This window comes from Euphorbia lathyris, chromosome 6 (assembly GCF_963576675.1).
Source record: "Euphorbia lathyris chromosome 6, ddEupLath1.1, whole genome shotgun sequence".
In the NCBI taxonomy this organism is placed as follows: Eukaryota; Viridiplantae; Streptophyta; class Magnoliopsida; order Malpighiales; family Euphorbiaceae; genus Euphorbia; species Euphorbia lathyris.
In genome coordinates, this window is record NC_088915.1 from 25,060,925 (window position 1) to 25,078,111 (window position 17,187).

Sequence of the window (17,187 nt, forward strand, 5' to 3'; positions counted from 1 at the left end):
ACATGTAAATATAACTAATTTTTAATATAAATTTAATATGTGAATAAATAAATAAATATTAAAGGGTTAATTTTAAATATAATCTCTGTGGTTTCAAGTTTTGACAAATAAATACTCGTGATTTGATTTCGAGCAAATAAATATCTGTGGTATGCTTCGTTTTTAAAAAAGCGGGAACGGTAAAGACACCGTCTATATGCTGACGTGGCTAAGGGTAATTTAGTCAATAAGAGTTAATTTCAAATAAATTGTTGTGGTTTGCATGTTTTTTGCAAAAAGGTACACGTGGTTTGCATATTTTTGCAAATAGATATCCGTGGTTTGGATATTTTTGCAAATAGGTATCTGTGGTATAACAAACCATAAACAAATGTTTAATTTAGGCAAATATTGTGGTTTGTTATACCATGGGTACCTATTTGCCTAAATTAAGCGTTTTTTTTATGGTTTGTTATACCACAAGTATTTGTCTAAATTAAGCTTTTGTTTATGGTTTGTTATACCAAATGTATCTATTTGCAAAAACATACAAACCACGTGTACCTATTTGCAAAAATATCCAAACCACATGTATCTATTTGCAAAAAAAACACGCAAACCACAACAATTTATTTGAAATTAACTCTTATTGACTAAATTACCCTCGGCCACGTCAGCATATAGACGGCGTCATCATCCGTTTCCGCGTTTTTGAAAAATGGAGCATACCACATGTATTTATTTGCTCGAAATCAAATCACAGGTATTTATTTGCTAAAACTTGAAACCACAGGGGTTATAGTTAAAATTAATCTAATATTAAATCCTTATTTATCTTAAAATTAAATCTATATGATAAAAAAAAAGTCAATTGTCACATATAAGGATTTATTTATTTTTATTTATTCACATATTAAATCTATATTAAAAAAATATTAAAAATTAGTTATATCACGTGTCAATAATTGTGTTATATGGTGATTTTTTTAACAAATTTATTTGTTTTATGTTGAAAATGAATTAAATGTCACCTGTAAAAATATTTAAAGTACCAAATGTTATCAAATAATAATAACAAAATTTTAGATAACACAGAATATGAGTTTAATCCTTATTTTAAAGACCATAGCTTTGTATTTTTCTTCCATTTTCATCTTTTCCATTTCCATGTTCTGCAATTTCATGTCTTCTTCATGTTGTTTCATCCATAAACAATTTCTCATAGCTACCAATGTAACCAAATTCTGATTTGGATTATTACGAACCATATTTTGGGTTCGATTATTATCAACCAATGTATTATTACGCCAAATGGAGAAGTCAATTTGACCAAACAAAAGTCGAACCCAAAATTTCTCAATTGCAAAAATAAATAAAAAAGAATGAATTTTGGTTGATTTTAATTTGTGGATTAAAAATCTCTTGCTTTTCTCTCGAAGATATTGGATTAGTCTACAGAATTAGGCTGAACTGGACTTTTTTCTAACGAACTGGACGATTGAATTTACTGATATCTTATCCATAAAGGATAGCTAAATAAATCCTACAATTTTTGTTTTATTTTACAATTTAGTGTACTACATTTAATTTTGCATTAAAAAATTATACAATTTTTTTTAGTGATTTCTCACTAAAGTGTACGACCGGTAATTTTGACTGATCAACACGAATTCAACGCGTCACGTTAGCAATTTTACTTTTCTAAAAGCCAAAAGTTGACCGGTCAACACGAAATTAACGCGCCACGTCAGCAATTTTGACTTTTAGGGAGGGCAAATTGCTGACATGGTGCATTGACTTTGTATTGACCGGTTATAATTACCGGTTGTACATTTTAATGGAAGGTAACCAAAAGGTTGTAGAGTTTTGTGTGCAAAATTGAAGATTGTACACTAAATTATGAAAAATGACAAAAATTATATATCACGTATGTAATTTACTCCAAATAAATCGAACAAATTACAAAGTGATAACCTTGATCAAAGAAATTATCAATTTATTTGGTATGAGTATTATATTATATAGTTTTCTTTTGTCTTACATAAGTTTGTCACGGAGGTTCAAACTGAGTCAAAGAAACTTAGAAAGGATGTCACAACCTTACAGAACCAAATAAAAGGTTCAACTAAGAATAAACCACATGCTGAGTACTGGTCAGCATAAACAGTTTACTCAATGTAGCTGTTGTGGGAAGAAAGGACACACAAAAGCTGTGTGCTGGCATAACAAACAGACTGTCTAATGTGACTTCTGTGGTAAGAAAGGTCATACTACCAAGGTATGCTAGCATGATCAGCACAACAATGCTGACCACACTAAACATCACCCTCAAAGGGTAACTCAGTGTGGCTTTTGTGGTAAAAGTGGCCATACTACAAAAGTATGTCGTCACAAGTTAAAATATGACTTTGCACCTGTTTACACTAACAAGAAAGGACCCAAAAAGAATACCTAAAAACGAATAGTTTAAAATGCAGGTCAGCTTGATATGCGTGGAGAAATCAAAACTTTGGTATATAGACAGCGCATGCTCAAGACACATGACAGGTGATGAAACTCAGTTCATCACACTAGAACTTAAACGAGGAGGTAGTGTAAGCTTTGGAGACAACAAGAAGGGAAATATAGTTGGCTCAGGAACTATCGGAGGTAACCCTAAAATTGAGTCAGTCTCCTTAGTTAAAGGTCTCAAATATAATCTTCTAAGCGTAGCTCAGCTTTGCAAGAGTGGAAGGAAGGTTATATTTGATTATACTAAGTGTCAAATACTCGAGGGAAAAACAAATGATTTGATTTTAACAGCCCCTCGTGTAGAAAAAGTTTACATCTTGAGTTTGGAAAAACAATTTTCAAAAAGTATATGCTTGGTGTCTAAAGAGGACAACTCCTGGCTATGGCATAGGAGACTTGGGCATGTCAGCATGGACCTCCTTGCCAAACTAGCTAGAAAGCAATTAGTTGAGGGATTACCCAAATTAAAGTACGAAAAAGATCAACTTTGTAATGCTTGTCAGCAAGGTAAACAAACCAAAAAGTCTTTTCATAGCAAAAAGGTTGTCTCAACCAAAAGACCATTGGAATTACTACATTTGGATCTTTTCGGACCTATCCAGCCACTCAGCATGGGAGGTAAGAAATTTTCCTTAGTTATTGTAGATGATTTCTCTAGGTACACTTGGGTCATCTTGTTGAGCAGCAAAGATGAAACATTTGAGATGTTTACTACATTAGTGAAAAAGCTTGAAAATGACAAAGACCTAAAAGTAGCTCACATTAGAAGTGATAATGGTGGAGAATTCAAAAACCAATTGTTTGATGAATTCTGTGAAACTAATGGTATTGACCACAATTTCTTTGCCCCTAGAACTCCTCAACAGAATGGAGTTGTTGAAAGGAAGAATAGGACAATAGTAGAAATTGTTAGGACAATGCTGAGTGAAAATAGGCTTCCAAAGTATTTTTGGGGAGAAGCTGTCAATACAGCATGTTACATATTGAATAGGGCCTTGGTAAGACCTATATTAAAGAAAACTCCTTATGAACTTTGGAAAGGACGAAAGCCCAATATTGGATACTTTCGTACCTTTGGGTGTAAATGTTTTATACTCAACACTAAGGATAATTTGGCAAAGTTTGATGCCAAAGCTGACGAAGCAATCTTCTTAGGGTACTCAACAAACAGCAAAGCATATAGAGTTTATAATAAAAGAACCCAAGTTGTAGAAGAGTCAGTCCATGTAGATTTCGATGAAACTGACCCTGCAGGTAAGACAACTCAATCCATGGAGGACGAGCCAAACTCAGCTCATACTGACCAAAGTCGAGGTGCTGAGCCATCAGCACAAGAGCTGACCAAAGGTAAAATCAAAACTGAAATTACCTTTGCTGACCAGTCTGTCCCTACAGAGATTGTAGAAACACCTGTTCTAAACAACTCAACATTGCCAAAGGAAATAAGGATTCCAAGAGGACACACAGAAAAGTCCATCCTTGATGCGGTCAACAACAAGTTGATGACCAGAGATCAGCTTAGGAAATACCTCGGGAATGTTGCCTTCATCTCAATGCATGAGCCAAAGAACTTTGCTGATGCTGAGCAATATGAGTATTGGATCAATGCCATGTAAGAAGAACTTGACCAATTCACCAGAAATGAGGTATGGGATCTAGTACCTAGACCTAGGAATCAAAAACCCATAGGAACCAAGTGGGTCTTTAGAAATAAACTAGATGAGCATGGAAATGTAATTAGAAACAAAGCTCGACTTGTAGCCCAAGGCTATAGTCAGCAAGAGGGTATAGACTATGGAGAAACGTTTGCACCAGTTGCTAGGCTAGAAGCTATACGTATATTGTGTGCCTATGCTAGTTTTATGAATTTTAAACTATACCAAATGGATGTAAAAAGTGCATTTCTTAATGGTCTTATAAACGAAGAGGTATATGTTAATCAACCTCCCGGGTTTGAAGATTCAAAGTTTCCAAACCACGTTTATAAACTCAAAAAGGCCATGTACGGCCTAAAGCAAGCTCCAAGAGCTTGGTATGAGAGGTTGACCAATTTCCTGCTGACCAGGAACTATGTCAGAGGAAAAGCTGACACAACCTTGTTCATTAAGAAAAATGCCAAACATACCCTACTTGCACAGATATATGTAGATGATATAATATTTGGTGCTACTGACGAATCTTTGTGCAAAGAATTTAGCCAACAGATGCAAACTGAGTTTGAGATGTCCATGATGGGTGAACTCAACTTCTTCCTTGGACTTCAAATTAAGCAAGGTAAGAATGGCATCTTTATAAGTCAGTCTAAGTACACCAAAGAAATGTTAAAGAAATTCAGCATGGTAGATTGCAAACCCATATCAACCCCCATGGGTACTGATACTATCCTATGCAAAGATGAGAAGAGTAAGTCAATTGATAGTAAACTCTATCGAGGTATGATAGGCTCCTTACTTTATCTCACATCTAGTAGACCTGATATACAGTACTCAGTATGTTATTGTGCAAGATATCAAGCTGACCCAAGGGAATCTCACCTAATTGCTGTAAAAAGAATTTTTAGATACTTGCAGAGCTCACTTGATGCAGGTCTATGGTATCCAACTTCAAATGACTTCACACTCATTGGATATACTGATGCTGACTATGGACGAGATAAACTAGAACGAAAGAGTACTTCGGGAGGATGTCATTTCCTCAGAAGCTGTCTAGTATCTTGGTTCAGTAAGAAGCAATCATCCGTAGCCTTGTCTACAACCGAAGCTGAGTACGTGGCTGCTGGAAGCTGTGTTGCACAAGTCCTATGGATAAAGCAACAGCTTGAGGATTATGGAGTTAAAACAAAGACAATAGAGATCAGATGTGACAACAAAAGTTCCATTGATCTGTCTAAGAATCCAGTCCAACACAGCAGGATGAAGCATGTTAGCATAAGACATCACTTTATCAGAGATCACGTACTAAAGGATGAGATCAAGCTGACCTATGTGCCAACAAATGAACAGCTTGCAGATATCTTCACTAAGCCCTTGGCACGAGAACAATTCAATATACTAAGGGAAGCCATCGGTATGTCAAATCCACTATAAATAAATCTATATGAAAAATTGAATGTTGAGTGATTGCCATGTCGAGTGGAATTTGAATGATTGTGCAAATGCCATGCTGAGTAAATTAACAATAAGAAACTTCTACTCACCAAGCTTGAAATATCACCCTATGCTGAGTTGACTTATACATTGAGTGATTATACTGAGTAGGTACAAATGTTGAGTAAATATCCTGTGCTGAGTAGATAAACATATTGAGTAATCACCTTATGCTGAGTAGATGTACATGCTGAGTGATGAACGTATGTTGAGTTGATGGGTTATAGAAAATCCATCTACGTAGAATTAAACACTCAGTATCGTAAACGACTCATATTCTGGTAAACTGAGTAAAAGCCCACTTGCACCGATAAACAATGACACGTGTAACAAATCATGCCTAGAAAAACGCAAGTAATAATGAATACCCATGCGCCGAACCTGTCATAAATGGCAGAATTTTTGTCGATTAAAGTCCCAAGATGAAAACGGCTAGTTCATTAATGACCTAAAACTCTATAAATTGTGGAAGGATTCCCACTCATTACTCTTTACGCCTACAAACTTCTGAAATCGAATTCTCCTTTCTCTCTAAACCTTAAAACCTTCATCTGTAACAATGGCTTCCAGCAAGAACGAAATCCCTAACCTCACCACTCAGCTTGGCCAAACCTCTGGCAAACCTACTCAAGCTGACCCCGCTGGTTCTTCGAAGCAAATCGAAAGGAATATGATCAAGGTCCATAAAAAGGTCAACAACTTGGAAGTACTGAAATGCAGATGGTTTTCTCCAGGATTCGTCACTTTTGAGAAACCATTCTGTGACTGGATCGAGAAGAACAAATGGACCGGTCTCTTCTCACTCGCCGGAAAAACATACCCCAGGCTGGTCAGAGAATTTTATTCTAACATGCTTGTTGATGAAGAAGATGCTGACTATTTGGAGACTACAGTCAAAGGTCAGAAAATCACCATAACCCCTGCCTATCTAGCTACTTTGCTTGATTTACCAGACGAAGGAATAGAATTTAGGACAACAAAAGAAAAGGTACCTAAGGAAAAGCTTGACAAGATCAAGGGGTTCTGCAAACCCAAAGATCACAAGGGAGAAATACCCAGCACGTGTATGGGGCAAGACCAGAAGATGGCACACTACATACTGACCAACTTCATATTCCCCAAACTCAACTCAGCTTCATCTGCTTCCAACTTTGAGCAGTGCTTCATATGGCACATGCTGACCTACACTCCTCTCAACCTTCCAGTCTTTCTAGTTGGAGCTCTTGAACGCAGTGGAAAGAATCTCAGGCTGGGTTCTCTGATCACCAAGATCCTCGAAGATAAGCAAATCGAGACCATAAATGAAATTGATACCTTGGGAAATGAGATCACAACAGCTCTGCTAGTTGGATTACTGTACAATCAGCCTTTGAAAGGATATGAAGAAGTGGAAGAAGTTGAGGACAATGATGAAGCTGAACAGGAAGAGGTGCCTGAAAATGAGCCTGAGAAAGAAGTGGAGGCTCCTGCTGAGTCCCCTAAGGAAAAGAAGAAGAAGAAGAGAAAGGCCATTGAAACATGCTCCAAAGACATCAATGATGTCCCAAAGAAAGTGAGACTAGTGTCTCAAGAAAAAGTTAAGGCTGACCAGGCTAAGGAGAAAGCTGAGTTGGCAGAGAAGAGAAAGAGGCCAGAAGAGCCTGAGGATGAAGAAGAGGGAACTCTAGAATCCCCCTTGATGAAAAGGAAGAAGGTTAATACCTTAACGACAGTTGAAGCTGATCCCCTAGATTGGGTTGTATCTTCCAAAGGTCATGGAACTGACCTAGAAAAGGAAGTTGAGAAAGAAACTGAGCAACAAGCTGAGAAAACAAATGTTGAAGTAGAAAGGGAAACTGACAAAGAAACCTTTGTTGAGGAAGACGTCCATACTGAGCAGGAAGAACCTGCTGATGTTGAGCAACCTCAGGGTAATGCTGAGCAAAGAGTTGAGGAAGAAGAAACTGTTGTTGTTGGGGATCATGTTGAGCAACATGAGCATCCAACTATGGTAGAAGAGACAGTTGATACTGATGAGGAGAACATTCATGCTGACCCATCTCCTGCTAAAGAAACAAAGTTCAAGCGGCTTAAGAAGAAAGCCCATAAAACTCAAGTTATTAATCTCCTTGCAGACTCTCCTCCTCAAGATACTGATGCCGAACTCTCCAAAATTCAGTTGAAGTATTTCTCTCATGATGCTGAGCCTGAGTCTCCTCAAACGGATCTTGTGCAAAACCAAGCCTCTGTTACTCATATTGAGGAACAAGCCAAGACTCCGGAGAATCCAAAGCATACTCAAGATGATACAAATCCTGCTTCAACTTCACCTACTCAGGATGAGCAGATCAACATGATTAACCAAACTCCACCTCCAACTCAGCATGTTGACAACTCAGCTTCTGAAGCTAATCTGCATCAAAGTCCAGTCACCAATCAGGGTGATCAATCTGGTAAACAGCCAACTCCTCCACCCTCAAGCTCAATTCCAGCCTCTGAGACAAATGCGGCTCAATTCACCTACTTGAATGCCACTGAGTCAGGCCGACGCATCATTGCCTCTGCTCAGTCCTTGCTTCAAGAATTGAACCCTCCTCAAGCTGATGTTGCTACATCTTCTCATACTGAGTCCTCTCAACTGCCTGGAATCACTCAGCTTCTCAATGAACTAAGAGGACTCAAGGATCTAGTAAGTGTTATGACCACCATTCAAACTCAGCATCCAAGGCAAGACCAAATAACAAAGCTGACTGAATTGGTTCTCACAATGGTGAACCATCTGAACTCGCTTGAAGGTAAAATCCAACAATCATCAGAAGTTAATCCAGGGTATGCCACTTCCGCTGAACTTCAAGGATATTTTGCTAAGTTAACTGCAGAACTGACCAAATCAAGCGCACCTGGCAATGCTGAGTTTGCCACCTCTGCTGAACTTCAAGAATGCTTTCCCAAGCTTAATTCTGAGATGACCAGTACGCGTGACTTAGTATCTTCATCCTCTCAGTGTATAATTGACCAACTAAGTGAAGCATTCAGCCTACTCAACATCAACAAAGCACAGATGGATGTTGATCCAGTCTCCAACAGTGAACTCTTGAGCTTTTCCCAGGCGATTATGAAGGCAATGCACATCAACAATGCTCAGCGCATGTTTTATGACTCTGCCTTGCTTAAGATGTACCACCAATCTTTTGGTCAGCTCACCAGCGTGCACACCTGGCTTAGCAAATCACATGAATGCCTCCTCAGCATGATTAGCAGTTCTCTGCGGGTTCCTCGCCATGTCCAAGATGACAGTGTTCTTATCATTGATGGCTTGCGTGAAAGCACAAAACGGCTCCAGCACTACTCAACTCACCTCTCCACCCATGCTCGCAACGATACCTTCCTTTATAAACCCGATGATGGCAAAACGGGGGAGAAAAGCCAAGAGGGAACTCAGAGCCACGGAGGAACTCAGCTTGCAGGAAATGCCTCAGGAAGTAAAGGCAAAGGAGTAGCTCGAGATGTTTAGAACTAGATATAGTCTAGTCAATGTCTAGGACTTAGCATAAGAATCCTTCTTCATATGTTTTTTTTGTTTAATCTATGACAAGTACTATTTCCTCAAATTGGTCGATAAAATTGAACAAACAAATTAAGAAGTAAACTATACTCAGTATACATTAACACCAAAATACTTATGTAATAAACTGAGTAACAACATACTTCTAATATTTTTGAAAGCTGACTTAAATCCAATTAGCTCAGATCTTGAAAAATCTAACATTAAACTAAGTCAGTATACACAAATGTCTTAAGGTTAATTCAGTTAAATCTTGGAAGGTTTAGAATTAAGTTAAGACACTATGTGCAACCCTTACGGGGGAGTTATTTCAAAAATCAATCAATCATGGGGTAACTTATAACTGAGTTCCATAATTATGTATTTTGCCAACATCAAAATGGGGGAGTTTGTTGAAACACCTTTCCACAAGATTTTGATTTGACAAAATCATCCATGATTAAGAGGCAATTAAATTTAAATGCTTTGATTTAATTGTACTAATGTGTTTGTTCAATATTGAGTGCAAAAATATATATATAAAGTTAGACAGGTTAAAAGTCAGCATAAGCCAAAGCTGAGTGGAACGGAACTCAGCATGAAAGAATAGAAGCTGAAGTGGAACTCAGCATCAGAAGCTTCCTTCAAAGTTGCCGGAACGAAGCTGACTAAATTAGAAGACTCCTTCAGAATTGAATAAACCGAACAGAGCTGACTAAGAAGGAACTCAGCATGGAAGTTGAAAATTCGAAGATAACGAATGAAGCTGAATGACAGTCAGGACAGCATGAAGGATCCGTTCACTAAAGGACAAAGTCTGCCAATCTTTTGCACCAATAATTGAAGCCTCGAAAATACACAGAAGACTAATTCCAAGAAACATGGGTCAATGGATTATTGGTAAAAGACAACTGGCACAAAAAGACAAGTCTGATGCAAGAAGACAAAACCTGACGCCTGAAGAAAACAGAGGAAGGGAATGGCGGAACAGTCTGAAGCTGACCTGAAGATGTTCCCCAAAAGAGCCGTTTTGGTGTTAACGGCTAAAACAATTCAAATGATCCATTTGCAGATTTCCATCTATAAAAGGACAATCAAGAACCTTGGATCATTGCCGAAGCATCAAAAGAAAAATACAAGAGAGAAAATCTTGAAAGCACTCAAATACAAAAAGATCTTACACCAACTTTTCTATTCTCTGTGTAAATGCTAGATTGATTGTAATCATCTAAGGTGTTCTTTACTTGAAAAAGAACAAGTGTGTAATCAATAGGAATATTGAGAGTGTTGAGCTGAGTACTTGGTTGTAAGTATTCAGTGGTAGAAAAATCTAAGTGTTGGGTTGTAGTACTTAGTAGGAGCTGAGTAGACGAATAGAGGACGTACTCTTGCATACTCACTGCCTTGTAAAGGGTTTGTGCTCTACCTTAAAAAAGCTAAGTATTGGATTGAAAATCCCAGGAGGAACTGGGGACTGGACGTAGGCAGAGAGGCCGAACCAGGATAAGTCGTGCTGAGTAACTTCTAAACTCTTTCTCTCAATATATATATATATATATATATATATATATATATATATATATGTGTGTGTGTGTGTGTGTGTGTGTGTGTGTGTGCATGTGCATGTGTTGCATGTGAAATTTACTCAGCTTATAAATTGTTAAAACTGAAACTGAGTAAATCTGAGTGCTGAGTTGGAAGCTGACCTTTCAAGCGTCAATTCCCAACTCTCAGGTCAAGCAGTCTTAGTCAGCATAGAACTAAAACTGTCTGACTAATCAATTGGTTGTGCGGACCAACACGCTGAGTTATCAAACTCTTAAAATAACATTAAGTCAGCATAATTAAAAGCGAAAAAGTTACATTAGTTCCTAACCCCCCCCCCCTTGGAACTAATTACTAGGGACCAACAATAACTTCTGGTTCTCCTTCTTCCGAGCCTTCAAAAGGTACAAAGCAAAAGTCCTCACTCTTCCATTGTTCCAGGAGTATAGGAGCTAAAAAGGAAATTTGATAAGGTGGAGACCTCGAAGGAATAATAGATTTAGGTCAAAAGGTCAAAGGATGTTGTTGCTGAGAAACCTAAGTCCCTGATGAAAGGCTCGTCTGTTTCTCTGGGACTGAATGGTAAGATTTTTCTTTCTTCAATGAGTATGAAACTATGAAATTAAACCTTTTATCTCAACATTTCTCAATTCAACTTATCTTTTTATTGTCAACTTATTGATATTTCCTCAACTTTGGGAGCATCAATATGGTTCGAACATTACCCTCGGGAACCCAAATTTGGCATATAAATTAGGTCATCATGTTTTAGTTCTCGAAGAACAGGTTCAAATTGAGAAGCCGGGGGTTCAGAAGTTTACAAACTTGACCATTACTTGCACTGCTTAGGTATCCCCTCCTTTTCTTGTCTTATTGTTGTTTTTACAAATCTTATTTTTCTACAACCTAGTTCTTCACCGAGACTTTTTTTCCATAGTGGAGGCTTGCCACCAACTTCAAAGTGTAGACCAATGCTCTCAAAATTAGAAGAAAAAATTGGCAGCCCAAGGTTAAGCTATGTCGTTGTCTAATGATCATCTGGCTCTGCTTCATAAGGATTGGGAAAAGGTTAAGGCTAAGCTCGTCAAAGGTCATGTCGTTGATGCCCAAGCTAAGAAGAATGAAGCAGAGGCCTTAAAAAAGGCAAGGCAAGCTAGTACTAGTCTAGTGAAAAAAAAGATTTAGAGGACACCAACAATACTATGAAGGAAAGGGATACCACCATCTAGGCAAACCAAGCCCTTGTTGGTCCCGTGTGATTAGTTCCAATGGGGGGGGAGGTTAGGAACTAATGTAACTTTTTCTCTAATTAATCTTGCTGACTTGATAATTTTGGTGAGTTTATTAACTCAGCTTTGGTCAGCTTGGCCAATCTTAGTGTAAGACAGCTTTAGTCAGATGTTGACTAAGACTGTTTCACTTGTGAGTTGGGAATTGACACTTTTATGGTCAGCTTCCAACTCAGCACTCTAATTTACCCAGTGTCAGCTTTAAACAGTTTATATGCTGAGTAAATATAACAAGCAACACATGCACATATATATTTTAAGAGAGTTAGAAATTACTCAGTATCACTTATCCTGGTTCGGCCTCTCCGCCTATGTCCAGTCCCCAGACTCCTCCGGGCTTTTAGAATCCAATACTGAGCTCTTTAAAGGTAGAGCACAAACCGGTTACAAGGCAGTTGAATATGCAAGAGTACCTTCCTCTATTCGTCTACTCAACTCCTACTAAGTGCTACAACCTAGCACATAGATTTCTCTACCACTGAGTATTTACAACCAAATACTCAGCACAACTCTCAATTCACAATTGATACAATTTGCTCTTTTTCAGATAAAGAACACTTTAGATGATTACAAAACAATCAATCTAGCATTTACACAGGAATAGAAAGTTGGTGTAAGATTTCTTTCTTGTTTTTTAGTGCTTTGAGCTTGTATTTTTCTCTCTTGTATATTCTGTAATTCGGCAATGATCCAAGAGGATTGCTTGTCCTTTTATAGTTGTATTTTGAGGATCAAATGATTTGAATTTGATTTGTCCGTTGAATCCAAAACAGCTCTTTTGGGGGACAACCTTCTGGTCAGCTTCAGATGTGCAGACCAATCTTGTTTTCTGATTTCTTCAGATGCCAGGCTTGTCTTCTTCCTCCAGGCTTTATCTTCTTGTGGCAGTTTTGTCTTATAGCAACGAACAGTTGACCCATGCATTTTGGAATTTGGCTTTTGCATAATTCCAAGGCTTCAATTATTGGTGCAGACAGTTGTCAGATTTGTCTTTTAGCTAACGGATCATTCATGCTGTCCTGAAGATCACTCAGCTTCACTTCGATAGTCCTTATCTTTGATTGTCACCAAATCTCATATTGAGTTCTTTTTTACTCAGCTTCCACGGTCAGCTTCGTACTGCAAGATCTAGTTCTGAAGCAGAAATCTTTTATGCTGAGCTTCGTTCCACTCAGCTGCTTTGATCAGCTTCATTCTTAAGCTGTTGTTTTGAAGATGACTTATCTTCTCTTGTGCTGAGTTGCTCTTCACCCAGCTTGTGTTTTGTTCTCATACTGACTTTGTCATGTCTTAATTTTTATTTCCTTTTGCATTTATGTTTATACTCAATATTGAACAAACGGATTAGTACAATTAAATCAAAGCACTTAAATTTAATTGTCTCTTAATCATGGATTAAACTTAAATGATTTTGTCAAATCAAAATCTTATGGAAAAGTGTTTCAACAGCCCTTCTTTCAAAGAAGGATGGTGAAATTCACAGCCTTCACAAAGAAGTATTAAAAGAGTGCAATTTTGCATCTTTTTATTCTGATGATGCGAAGGTTGCTAAGGAAAAGTTGTTGTATGTTGAGTGAGAGTGATATGAGCTCGAAAAACGTGAATTTGAGTTAAAGAAATTTAAGAAGGAAGTTTGTTCTCTAAGGGCTTATGAAGCTGGGCTTAAAATGAGTGTCATTCACCTAGAGAATAAGAGTGATAATTTGGTTGTCAATTCTTAATTGTAAAAAACTAAGGCAGATGTGAAAACAGCGGATCACCTATTCATTTCCTACTCTTTTTCACGGCAGATTTGATGCGGGGTTAGCTCCCTCTTTGGTCGACATGTCTACACAGAGTCTTTGGTATCTCTGCTGGTGTAAGAGGCAGCAAAACAACGCTTCAGCTCTCAAATCACGGCTTTATGGTCATCTACCATAGTCAACGTCATCTGGGTGTTGTGGTATACCAGAAATATGGCAATCTTTGAAATGAAAAGCCTAGTGTTTTCCTCACATTTCGCCGCATTTGGCACTCGGTTCGTTAAGCTGATCGCTTGGAGTATGTTGGGGTTTAGTGTCCTATAGACAATTGTTGCAGGATACAAACTTAATGTAAATGAATTGTTCTTTATATCATTTGTTTTAATGAGATGTATGTTTTATAACTATATAAAGGCAATCCCTTTAAGCACTAAATAAAGTCTAATAAAAGGAAATCCGTAAGTTTGTTTAAAGTGATTATAAAGTGTTCATACAAGCATGAAGTGAGACAAAACTTTATAATAAACTAATAAACTTAAAACCACCCCAAGTCAAGTGATATGTTTAGGATTGATATATCACTGTTGAGACTTGTATGTAACAATGTCTTCTGTCCGACAGAAAGCTGATCTCACAAGCTTCATATATATAGATATCTGGACAGTTACATAGATCCGATGAAACGTCGTTCATTAGGATTGGGGACCCGACTTGAGATAACAGGATGGATGGATTTATCCCTGTCACCTATTCATCACATTGGTATTAATAGGTATAAGTAATCCTCAGACTCAAAGGATTGTTAATTAGTGATTCTGGATTATGGAATGTGATACTTTGACTCTGTTCAAACACGATCCATAACAGAGATGACTCTGGGGTGTGTGCGGGCAGGCGTTGGGTACCATAGGAAGTAATTGCAGGATAGTTAACATTGGATTGAGCATTTGTCACTCCTGATAAATGGGAGATACGTCCAAGGATCGCTTGTGGAAGACTTGACTCTAAATCCTTGCAAGGTGATAGCTTAAGACTTGAAATGCAGATTTCACTTAACCTATCTAATTGGAGTTAACTCGGCCTGTACAAGTAAAACGAACGTCTCGCTATATATGACTTGACATTATCCATAGTCATAAGATTCTGTTCAAGGATGTAGTTGATAAAGGATCAAATTATAATGTAACTAATACGGAAAGGTCAACGACGGAATCAACCTGTCTTCTTATAACTCCGGGGGAATGTTTACGATTCTGCCTATCACAGTCCTCGCACTCATTCCGTTATACAAAGATTAAAATTAACTTTGGGAAATTAATTTAATGGTTGTATACGGCTAGTAGTAATAAGAACCTAATGGGTCACACATAAGACTTGGAACCAAAAGAGGAATGGATGTTAATTAATAGATGGAAGCCCAATATAAAGGCCCAAATAGAAAAAGGGGAAATACATGTATTATATATATATACATATGAGAATTAATTTATTTTAGTCAATTATGATTAGATTATAATTATTGAATAATTAAGTTAGAAGGTTTAAAATGGTTAAATGCTTCTAAATATTATTTTACCAAACAACCTAATGTTATCTTTATATTTAGATATAACTTTAGATAATATTTATGAAGTTTTATTTTAGAATAAAACTATAAAGAAGTTATCTAAAACTGTGGGTAATATTTATGAAGTTTTATTTTAGAATAAAACTATAAAGAAGTTATCTAAAAACCATAGATAATATTTATGAAGTTTTATTTTAGAATAAAACTCAAAAGAAGTAACCTAATTCTATCTAACTAAGGTTTTAGATACAAGAGGCTATATATATCCCCCCTTATAGGTATATTGGGTTAATCCGGAACAGAGAGAGAATTTCGACCAGTCTATTGTAGAGGAAGAAATTGCTCCGTCGCTTCCATTCTATTGATTTCATCTCTTTCTCTTTATCCTTGATCTTGTGTTGACTTGTTAGAGGCAATCTATTTTGGTTGCTATTCATTGGTTGAGATTCTAACTTGTTTGATCTTGTCTTTTGGTTTGTGCTCGTGAACTCGGAACTAGAGTTGAGGGCACTTCGCTAGCAACTGTAGATAGTTCTTCAAAAAGGTATTTCCTTCTATCCTTCCTTGTATGAAATAACGATTAACGGATCTTGGTTTAAGGAAATAGGTTAAAATTTTTATATTTCCGCTGCCAAACATTTGCCTATTTTCCTTCAGTGGTATCAGAGACATCGTTAAATCCGTTATTTCATATATGAAAATTTAGAAGTTTTTCAATAGGATTGAATAAATATTTATGGTTAGGTTAATTGATAAATAAGTTTTGATTAATTAATCCTAATGATAAATAAGTTTTAATTAATTGTTAATTAAAATAGATTATGCATATGTTCCTAATTATTTTGGTTGATAATCATGATAACGAAATATATTAGTTTTATAGTTAGATTGATAAAATCAGTTTTATTAATTCTAAAGATAAAACGGAAATCTATAGTAGTTTTTCCTATTTTCTGAAAATCGTTTTAAAACCGTTTTAGAACTGATATATATATATATATTTAAAATCGTTTTTATATTTAAATATATATGTTTCAGAAATTGATAGTTTTCTGTTTTGATTATCGAATGAAAATTTGTTTAAAAGTTTGTTTTACCAATTTGTAAATCAAAATGTTAAATGAATTAAAATCAAAATAAATGGGACGTGCATAATTAACGTTTTGTATAGTTATATTAATCTAAGGATTAATATAAAAGATACGAAACTATTAGAAGTAAAATTGGATGAAAGTTAATTTGATAAGTTAATGTGATTAACATAAATATTACATAAGATAGTTATGTAATCAACCAATTAAATTTATTTAATTGAGTCTATGCATGTTTGGAGTTATGGACATATTTGGACCCTCTCTTTAGTCTTTTGGTATTTTTGAAATAGGTCCTGCGCGTCCTGCCTTTCTACTATCTATTGTAATTTCTCCTCTCATCTAATTCCCTTCAATTCAATTGAAGTTTTCTTTTAGTAGTATAGAAATTAATATGTAATTTCAAGGCGCCATGGAGAAGACGGAGGACCTAAAGAGAAATATGTAATAGTTAGTATTTCCTTAGGTTTGGCCTTTTATTCCGTCTCTGGCTCGACGGAATAATTTAGATGATATGTCCATAACGCCAATGTATGTATGTATGTGTGTCTGATGTATGCTAAAGCAAATCAAGACTAAGTTAGATTATGAGACTTAAATAAAAATCCCTCATTAAAAAGTTAAGTAAATAAGCAAGTTATTAAAATCGGTTGCCCCTCCCTAATATTATAATTCAGCCGGCAGTACTGGGGGCCTTTGGGTTGTTGGCTAAAGTCAAGCTCGGGGTCTTATGGTAACACCTGGATTATCGAAAATCGTTCTTTCATGAATATGGGGTAGTACTTAAATTAGAG